Source organism: Strix aluco, chromosome 4 (genome assembly GCF_031877795.1).
Source record: "Strix aluco isolate bStrAlu1 chromosome 4, bStrAlu1.hap1, whole genome shotgun sequence".
Taxonomy (NCBI): Eukaryota; Metazoa; Chordata; class Aves; order Strigiformes; family Strigidae; genus Strix; species Strix aluco.
The window spans coordinates 23520845-23531411 of NC_133934.1; the positions used below are offsets into that span (position 1 = coordinate 23520845).

The window sequence follows — 10567 nt, forward strand, 5'->3', positions numbered from 1 at the left end:
TCAATTTCCTCAGAGCTTGAAGTGATTTCCTTCATGAGGCCTGAATTTTGCTATTGGCAGGGAAAGAGAGCGGGATAAAGAGAGAGAATAAAAATTGTTTCTCCCATCTTTTTGCAAAACCATCACAGGGCAACATTTATTGCTTTTGCTTTGTAAGAAACTTTTGCATACTGAGAAAGTATAGTTGTGATTTACTTGTAGGATGCACTTGGGGCTATACTCAGATGTAATAATCCTCCCAAAGAACTTTAATGAAGGGATTATGCAATGTGATCTGAAATCTACACCTATCCACATTTATTAGCATGGATTTTCCTAAAATTTTATTACATTTTTCAATTATTTTTATTAAGATCTAAGAATGAAATCCGCAGGGAAAAAATCAAGCTGCACTTTACAAGATATTTCCTGTTAAGTTAGTGTTGTAGCTGTTCAACAGAAGTGTTCAGCAGCTTACATTTTCACCTAAATGTAAGAATGAGAGCCTGAGGCAATCTGAATACAGGCTTTTCAAACTTCAAAGGAGCAATGAATGTTTCTTGCCCTGCTTTTGCCATACAGAATTGGCCTAAGTTTGGTGAGCAATTAAAATTAAATAGCCGCTGAACTGCAGAAACTGAAGATAGGCAGCTCTGGGCATGAGCAGACTTTTATGAAGTCCCCTGACTAATTCATGTCTTGGTGTTGGTAAACCAAGGAATGGAATCAGAATGAGAACCATTTATATGGAAAGAGAGCAAAAGGCAGATGCATTAACCTTGAATATAATGAACCAGATCTTTGTTTCAAACCAGATGTTTTTCAGGTTCTTGCTGCCACTTTTTCACAATAGGAACCCTCTGTAAAAACCTTTAGCTACCAGAGATCTGAGCATCTCCTCCTCAGTTCTAATCACTTCTTTTGCAAATAACGATCAGAACAGTCAAATGTACAGACAAAACAAACTCTGCACCAGGTGATAAGTGTGTGTGCTGAATGGTGAAACCTTCATTTCAAAAAAGGGAATTAATATATTTTAACAGAAGATTTATCTTGTTTCATAAAAGTCAGAAATTGTTTGAGATATAAATGAAAATGTAATCTGCTAAGATTACAGTTATCTGACCACTTTTAGTTCCTTATGGTGCCAGAAAAATACATTTTATCTGTTGTGCCAATAGTAGGGCTCCAAACAGACACCATTGTAGAAAATGTAAATTGCGTTATAACCTGTGTTTTCCAGCTACATCATCTCTTCATAATTGCCCAATTAACATATATAACCCCTACATAGCTGGTGTTCAATAATCACCGAAAGTCCTGTTTTCCTATTCAATCCATTCTAAACATTCACATAAATTAGTATTTTGGTGAGTGCAGACCCCTAATATTGGATAATGTATTTCTAAAAATCATTGTGATACTTTCCATTTTTATTTTTCAAATATTTGCAGTGTAATACAGGCATGTATAGATTGTCCTTTGCTTCACAAAAGGTGCTCTGTATTTCAAATGTATTTTGCTCTATTGTTGGTTTGCCCCTCTCTCTCCTGAGCACACAGACTAATGTAGCGGTGTAGTCCTGTACTACAGTATTGCTATTTCTAGTAGCACAACTTTAGCTTTGTACTGGGTTTACAACACCTCAGGATAGAGGCTGCTAAATCTTGCTCTGTCTGAAATTTCTTGGCCTGCCTGTAGCTTTATTTTACTTAGTTTAACTGTAGCAGCAATTTTTTTAATTGAGCGGGTGTCTACGGTGATTTTTTTTTTTTTTTTGGTCATCTTTGTATGATATAATTCAGGAAAATAGAGATCCAGTATGGCAGCAGAGGCCTTGAGAAGTAGACATGCAGGATGCATTGTGGAGGAGTGCAGACCTGGGATATTAAGGGATAGGGAACAGGCCTGGCACTGGAAACCCCATGGCATAAGCAACTCACACATAGTAAGTTAAAGAAATGCAGATCTGCTTTTAGAGGCAACAGAGAACAAAGAAATACTATCTGTAAATTGTGAAAGTCAACATATATAGTAAATTCCGATATAAACTGGAGTTGCAGAGCACTGCAGAAAGAGAAAAGATATAAAAGCATGTTAGCAAACATAAAAATGACCCAAGGTGGATTATAGAGTGAGAAAGAAGAAGACATCAACATGAACATCATACTCGTGTTGGCAAAAGTCTTCAGGTGTTGACTACTCATTATAACATGAGAATGAAGCCATCAACCTCAGGACCCAGAGGAGCAGGAGAATCATAAGCACAAGAGAAAAAGAGGTAGAAAATAAGAAGTGAATGTGTAATAACTTTAACTACTACACTATTACTGAAATTTTTTTCTACATAGACATATTCTTCCTCTTCCCAAATGTACTGGGTCTGGCTGAGCCGGAATTGGTTTTCCCCTATAGCAGCCCTCATGGTGCTGTGTTTTATGTTGGGAGCTGGCAGGGTGTTGATAGCACACTGGTGTTGTGGCTACTGCTGAGTAGTGCTTACACAGCACCAAGGCTCTTTCCAACATTTCTCCCCACCACAGTGGGACAGGGTGGGCAAGATCTTGGGAGGGGACACAACCAGGACAGCTGACCCGAACTGACCAAAGGGATATTCCAGACCATATGACGTCTGCTGGGAAAGCTGGGGAAAAAGAGGAAGGGAATGTGGTCACCCTTGGTCCTCTGAGGCAACCACTACGCGTATCAGAGCCCTGCTTCCTGAGAAGGCCTGACATCGCCTGTTCATGGGAAGTAGAGAACAAATCTGTTTTCTTTTTGCTTCCGCATGCAGACCTTGCTTCGCTTTGCTTACATTAAAACTGCCTTTGTTTTACCCACAAGGGTTGGGTTTTTTCTTATCTTATTTTCTTTCCCCTCTTTGCCCTGTTGAGAAAAAAAGGGGGAAGCGGGGGAAGTGATAGAGCGATTTGGTGGGTAGCTGGCACTTAGCCAAGGTCAAACCACCACACCATAATAATTAGATGTGCATTATTAATGATTTTTGGGATTAAACTGTTAAGACTTCAATTATAATAACAATAATTTTTGGTTTACATATAAGGGCATTTCATCTTTGCTTGTGTACAAGATTTTTAGCATAACACACTGCACATTCACCCTTCCAAAAGTGTAGTCTACGATTATATTTCTTGTTATCCAAGAGACAATGTTATCCCTCAGGAGAGGCTGGAGAAGGTTACTTTGCTGCTGTTGTCATCTACCCTTGAGCATTCTTTCTGGAGGTAGAAATATGCTTAATTATGTTTGCTTTTCAGCTATGTCAGATTTTTCTTGCTAGGCTGTATTTTCTGTGTTTGTTTTCATCATTTTATGTTGATTATTCTGCTTATGGAAACATTTTCATACATTGTGGTTTCATTTTGACAACAATGTTAATAACACATCCGTGTTAATGGACTGGTAATGAACATCTATTTTTTTTTTAGTATTTTGCTGTATATTTGGTATGTTTTACGCTTTTTTTTTTTTTTTTTTTGGATGAGAACAGAGATTCTGTTATCATGCTCAAAGGTAATTATTCAGCTTGCTTCAGAGATGTTTACATTAGAAGAGTCTGCTGCTGTAGCTTCTTGGGCAAAGCTATGTCACAGAGACCCTCAAGGGGATGTTGTATGTGTCATCAGAAGGACTTCTGATGTATCCTTATTTCCTCTTGAAATTGCACAATCTGCACCAAAAAATCATTACTTTCTTGATGTATCTGCACTTACTCTTGGAGTTTTTCTGTCATAATTATGTCAGCCAGAGATATATCTGATTTTTTTTTTTTTTTGGTGTTAGTGCATATAGCTTGAGTTTTTTTGAATAGACCTTGTGTACCACACATTCATTCACAGTACAGAAACTTACATTTATTTCTAAAAGTCCACAGTTTGTCACCATGCCCAAAGGACCTCCTTCATTCACCTGTGTGACATACCAATGACATTTGAAAGCTGGAGTGAGGACTTGACATACTAAAATGAATGCACACTGTCAAATTTAGAAACACTGCCATAAACCACACATTGTAATAGAAGTTACCCTGACATTATTGTCGACTGTGTCTTACTCCAAAAAGCTTTTCTTATTGGATCAATATGTCAACTGTTTACAAAAGTATTTAACAATCACTAACAAGGCCTAAGCAGATCACACTTACAATTTACTTTGTACTGGTAATTTGCACAAGATCTGAAAACATGATTCTTCTTGGATATCCAGTTTATTACATTATCTAATTCAAAATCTGTTACAATTTTTATAGTTCAAAGTGATTTTTTAAAATTATTTCTACAATTCCTTACAGTTCCAGATTTAAATAGGATTTTCATCAGGAAGAGTTGAACACAAAACATCATCTGGAAATCACAGCTTTTTTTACAGGAGAAGTTGTTTTAAATCATCATGTGTTGCCATCACTTATTCATTCAACGATGATGGAAAACCATGAAAATAAAAATTTTATGCTGAGCTCTTAAATTAGTTCTGTATTAAAGCAGAAGTTAATTTTGGCTGAAATATTATATGACAAGTTCACCTGCAAATATTATTCAATTAATGAAATATCTAACATAATTTAAGCTACTTGGTTTAAAATAGGATAAAGGAGTTCCTGAGAGAGGGTGTCTCTGTATATAAAATAACTAATTATAACTATTGATAAATTAGCTAAATCTAAGCAAGTGTTATTGACCTAATTCCCTTTAAATGATTAACTGTTACAGGACTATCAAGGGCCGTTGTCTAAATATAAATACAGAGAGGTAAATATCTATTTGTTAGGAAGTCCATAAATATACTACAGTAGCAAATTTTAGTTTATGAAGAGCAAATACACAGAGTAGATAAATGCTAAATCATTCTTCACAAAAATAGATTAATTTATCACGTAAAAAGTCAGTCTTGTTCAAGGATGTGTGCAAAACTGTTAGTGGACCATTTTCAGCTGTAGAAAAACTATTATTTGTGGATGAAAGCTGTGGAAGGAATGTGGAAAAAGGCTACATCTCTGCATAGCCTCAAAGAGCTTTCAAAATGATCTTAAGTGACAGAAAAGATTACTGTGAAGGGCTGGGGCTTTCCAAAATGTGTGTCAAAGTGGAAGATAAAATATGGTGCATTAAAACACAATGGTAATTTAAAACTCAATGTCATTTGATGTTGGATGAAAAACACAATGTTACTTGGGTGTTTCACAATACTGTAGCTACATACTTGACAATTGTGCCTGGTGTTAGAAAAATGAGTCTTTGCTATCCAGAAATACTGAAGGACATGAATGTTTAAGTGCCTTAAGATTTTTCATTTGGTTTACATTGGACTAAGAGCTCTCACCCTATTAAAATTTGCTATTACCTCTTTTGTGTCTTGTATATATTTAGTATTTTACCAGAATACACTGTGGTTATTTTTATTTAATGTAACCAAATGAGTTACTGAGATACTCTTAACACAACCTAAATTTGCTGCACATTAACTTTATTACATATCAGATAAACACAATCAATCAATATAAAGGAAAAATTAACAAGATTAGTAATGCCTGTCTGCCTCACCTATCTTAGAATTTTGTAGCTATCACACTACTGTTTGAGCATATTCTAATAAAACTACTAAAACCAATAAAATTAGTGTGGAATCTCCACGTTTCTCTTTCAGGTGAGAATACTGTTTTTTATGAATACTACTAGCAAAGATTATGTTAATTATTTTTTTGAGTAAAATTAATAGATATATTGTCTATTCCATACAGCAAAGACCTGTTTAGTGTTGTGAGGGGAAGCCTGTCAGACAAACTAATAATCAACGGAGATTTGTTCCAAAATCAGGTAAGCTTTACTTATACTACGTTAACCACACCTCCACCCCGCAAAATGTATTCTCCATCTGACCTTCACAGAATTCATTCAGCCTACAAAGGAACATAATTGCTATAATGCATCACAAACAGCTGTATTTGTGTTAACAGACCTTGTGATGTATAACCCGCTGTCTACATTACCTGGTATTTTTGTATTGTTATACTTAAGGCATTTAAAATACACAATGAAACAAATAAAACCAAAGTAAAATGTTTTTTAAAAGTTAAAAAGGTGCAACGTTGCATGCAAACAAACCATATGTTGGATGGGGTATATTTCTTCTAATCTTTCCTCTATATTAAACACTAAATATGATTATTTTTATTTAAATGCATAAGATTTTCCAGCAGATGTGTGAAGCAAATTCCTCACCTCTGGTAGAAGGCAGACGGTATTGCACATTGAACATTTGTCCAAACATATGAGAAAAAAGTTATTGCTAAGTTCAGGTTTTGAAAGCAGATCAGCATTTTCACAGGTAATTAGTTAGCACATTTGTTTTTCTGTAGACTCCATACTTCTCTATGTAGATCATGGATATGATGCCAGTTTTCATCAAAATGGTCATATGCTATACTGTTCTGAAAAATAAATCTCCATACACTTCAGACAATGTTTTAAAACCATGTAATTTCTCATTATCTCCTTTACCTATTATTTTGTTTTACCTCTAACTTTGACTTGATGTGATATTGTTTTCTACGATAGTACAACAGATGTTTATAGTTTGTTACATCATATTTTATGCAAGCGTATATAACTGCATCTTTATGTTACATATTTAATATATATAAACAAGTGTACTGGGAAGTAGAAAAGGATACTCAGCCCAAAATTCAGTCTGTTCATTTAACTGTAATAATATGTTAATTCTCTCCCTACCCATTAAAATCAGAATTTAATAAGACCTGATATAGGCTAAGTAGTACCTATTAAGTTTTCAGAACAAGTCTATTCTCATGCAATCATCTCATAGTTATTAGGTTTTCAAAAGCCCAAGAAGAATTGGTCAGGAATTTTCTATGGATTAAGTAATTTATTTTCACAAATCAGCATTTAAGAAAGAAAAATTTAAATTCTGAATGTATTTGGATCTTTTTGCTTTTTCAGTTTTAAAAATTATATATATGAACTGTTTTGTTATACACTGATTAATTGTTTGAGGGAGAATGTAACGTAAGAGAAAGCAAGCTGTGAGTTAAAATAAACATTAAAAAAAGGTTGTGAAATATTAAATCTGAAAATTTTCATTTTTTTAACACTGACAGATATACCATGGTAATGCTTTCATATGAAATATCAAAAATTTTCAAACTACATAGAAACCCAAGAAAATATAATGAATAGTTCAATACATTACCCTAATATTCACCTCAGACTTGTTAAAGGAAATGGTCTTTCACATACGATAATACAGTAGACTGATATCAGTCTTCATATAAAAGAACAGTCTTCTGGGAAGTATTTTATTAAAATATCATGATGAAATATTGAATCCTGCCAGAAGGTGATACAATAGTTGTTTCTGTGAAGACTGTCTTAGAACGTCAAAGAAAAAAATAGTAGAGCATGTTTATGTAAACCTCTTCTCTTTGACAGGTGACTGCTGAAAACAGGACTTTAGCTGTGATCCCATTAATAACCCTTAGGAGAAACTGGAATATTTGATAGAAATTGAAAATATCAGGAAAAAAAATAGGATCCATACAAATACAGAATTATATAGATAAATCTGTAGTATTTGAATAAATGGGCAATCAATACTTCCACTAATCTTTTGGTCTAAAAAAATCAGTAGAAACTCTTTTAAAAATATATAATCTTTCTGTGTAAGTATGTTGCACAGTGCCTTACATGTCATTAGATTTTATATTGCTGAGTTGTCCATTTATACCACAGTAGCCTGCCTTTCACCTGCAGCTCAGTAACCTTACATACAAGCTGCTGTGGCACTGTGTTTTCCAGATCCTCTGTGGCAGCATTTTTCTCTTGTTCTCATGGCTTTGCACCTGCAAACCCCAATACTGTTATTATCATGGGCTGTCCTGGGAAGTGACTGTCACTGGCGTGGGATCACCCTTTCTTTCCCCATTGTTCCTGCCCCAGCTGTAGCTTTTGATTTTACATTAAGGGATCTAATAATGTGTACACACACAACTGAATCGGCTGCTAGCATGTAAGCAGCTGCACCTGACCGGAGCATTCTCTAGCCACCAATAACAGTATCATAAGTAGGAATAACCCACAGAGAGTTTGGGCAGGTCCTCATGTAAAGTTTATAGTTGCTATGGGAAAAGTAGGAGGGGGGACCACCTGCTGTGCTGGAGCAGACACCTGGGGGGCATTCTCGCCTTGGGACCTATAACACTTCTTTTGCTTGTTGGATCCTAGGAAGAGGATTTTCTTTTCCCATTCTCCCTATGTCTTTTTCTCCAGAAGTACCTTTTACCATTAATCTATGTCATAAGCCATGAACTCTCCCAGAAAATCTTTGTTCATGTGAACTCACCTCAATGTTTTTTGTGCAACATTTAATAAATTTACTCTGTAGAAAATGATATCATTTTTCCTTACAAGTGAATGAGAGTTTTTCTCCACATAACTGGTCCTCTGAAGACTTTCTAATCTTTATCTACAATTATTACAAATATTCTTACTAGCCAAATCCTAGCTGTTTTTAAATATCTCTCACTATGTGAATTTCACCCTCACCTTGACTGATATGAAAATATTAGTTAGTCTATGTCTATGTGCATATCATGTGGGCTATAACTGCCACAAGTTTTAATACAGTTTTAATAAAATACTCTTAGAAGGACTGTGCTTTAACAATCAAGACAATTAATTCCTGCAAGTCTTGTGTCTTATGGAATGGATAATATACCTAAGGCACTCTGTTGTAATCCATTATCTGCAGAACCTGAACAAATTTTTTGGTTAGAGTATCATTCAACTGTGCAAAATAGTTCCATGCCCTGAAAGTATTTCACACTGAAAGAAATCGAGCAGAGTTTGCTGGTGTGAACATTTCATGTTAGATACTAGGCTGTCTTAAAACAAGTATAGTTTATTCAGTACTATTATGGGCTAGTAGTAGATTATCAAGATTATAGAGGCAGGAGGCACTGGACTAATGTGAATGGACACAGGTCAGTTTTAACTCATAGAAGTATAGATGAATGAAAAATACATATGTTACTCAAGATTCATTTCTGAGGAGGGCATAAAGGAAAATAAACCCCATAAAATAGAGCCAGGAGACACTGTCATGAGATCAGGTTAAATTTCCAACTTTTTTCCTTCATTTTTGGCTATTGTAACTGGAGGGTTTCCAGTTCTGTCACTTCCATTTCTCATTTTAAAATAACTGACACTGAAATCTTTGAGTAGAATTTTAATACTAAAATTTGCAAATGATGCTTGCAAACTGTGCTGTTTTAATCTTCTAAATATACTGCTATTTGATTTACTGAGCTTTCTTTCCTGTTCACCTGCTTTTTTAGTTTGTCAGTTAATAGAGACCCATCTGAAAAATTATCAGTTTTCTGTAGTCTCAGAACCAAATGCAGAGAGAACTTAGTTGTATGTTTGAAACAGATACTCGACATCTTCAATTTTATTCATTCACATAAAATTTACAGAAAAGACTAGCATACTTTTATTATTGATGAGGTGCAGAAGTTCAGAAACAAAAGGACCAGTGACTGTCAACAGTAGAGAGAAAATTTTTGTAGTCCTGATTGCTTGATTGCTCTTCATGTCTGCTAAAGCAGCTGTGCCAACTGCATACAATCCTTTTATTATATACTACAGGTTTTCCAACCATAAAAAATGAAGGAAAGGAATCCTGCGCTCCTGGTTTCTGTTATAGAATGTACAACTTCAGTATGAATTAATGGAAAAGTTTTTGATTAACTTAGTACTTTAACCTTTATTACTATAACCTGAGTTAGTTAGCTAATAGTGGTTTCCACTAAGTGAAAAAGAAATGGATTCTATGATTCAATTGTATATGCTTTAAATAATATGTAGTTATGACTGTTTCCTTTAAACTAGGTTGAGCGAAAAATAGGAAGCTATTTCTTTTTTCACAGTTTTGAAGTTTTCCATTTGTCATGGTTTGAACTCGGCCAGCAGCCAAACACCATACAGCCAGTCACTCACCCTTCCCCTGCCTGGTGAATGCAGGAGGAGACTGAATGAACAAAGAAAAGCTCGTGGGTTGAGATAAAAAAAGCAGTTTAGTGATTGTAATAAAATAAAACAATAAGTACAAATGGATAATGCACAATGCCATTACTCACCACCCGCTTACCGAGACCCAGCCCAGTCCCGGTCAGTGATTCCAACAGAGCAAAGATCCTGCTGCTGCAGACCTGGAAGTGAGAGAGAACCGGCCTCCTTTATATACTGAGCATAACCTCACAGGACATACAATACTTGAATGGCCAATCCGGACCCAGCACTCCAGCTCCGCCCCTTCTCAGCTCAAGAAAACTTAACTCTATCCTAGCCAAAATCCAGGTTGGGAACTCCAGTTGTGCTTCCTCCAAACTCGAGAAAATTAACTCTACCCCAGCTGAAACCAGGACAGTCTCCACCCCTTATTCCATACCATTTACATTATGCTTAGGTTCCTAATACATTCTAAGTAATCACCACCCCTTTCCCTGGTCTCACAGGTATCATTCCCTTAGTCTATGGCCGTCCTTCCAAAATGT

General features: G+C 35.4%; 1 long non-coding RNA gene across 1 annotated transcript; it reads right to left on the reverse strand.

Moving 5' to 3' along the window:
- Positions 1 to 2601: 2601 nt before the first annotated feature.
- Positions 2602 to 10195, reverse strand: LOC141922237 (uncharacterized). Its single transcript, XR_012622917.1, has 4 exons — positions 10151 to 10195; positions 6219 to 6427; positions 3853 to 3909; positions 2602 to 2720 (listed from the first exon to the last, which is right to left on the reverse strand). It is a non-coding gene; the product is annotated as an uncharacterized LOC141922237 (long non-coding RNA).
- Between the last annotated feature and the right edge of the window lie 372 nt (positions 10196 to 10567).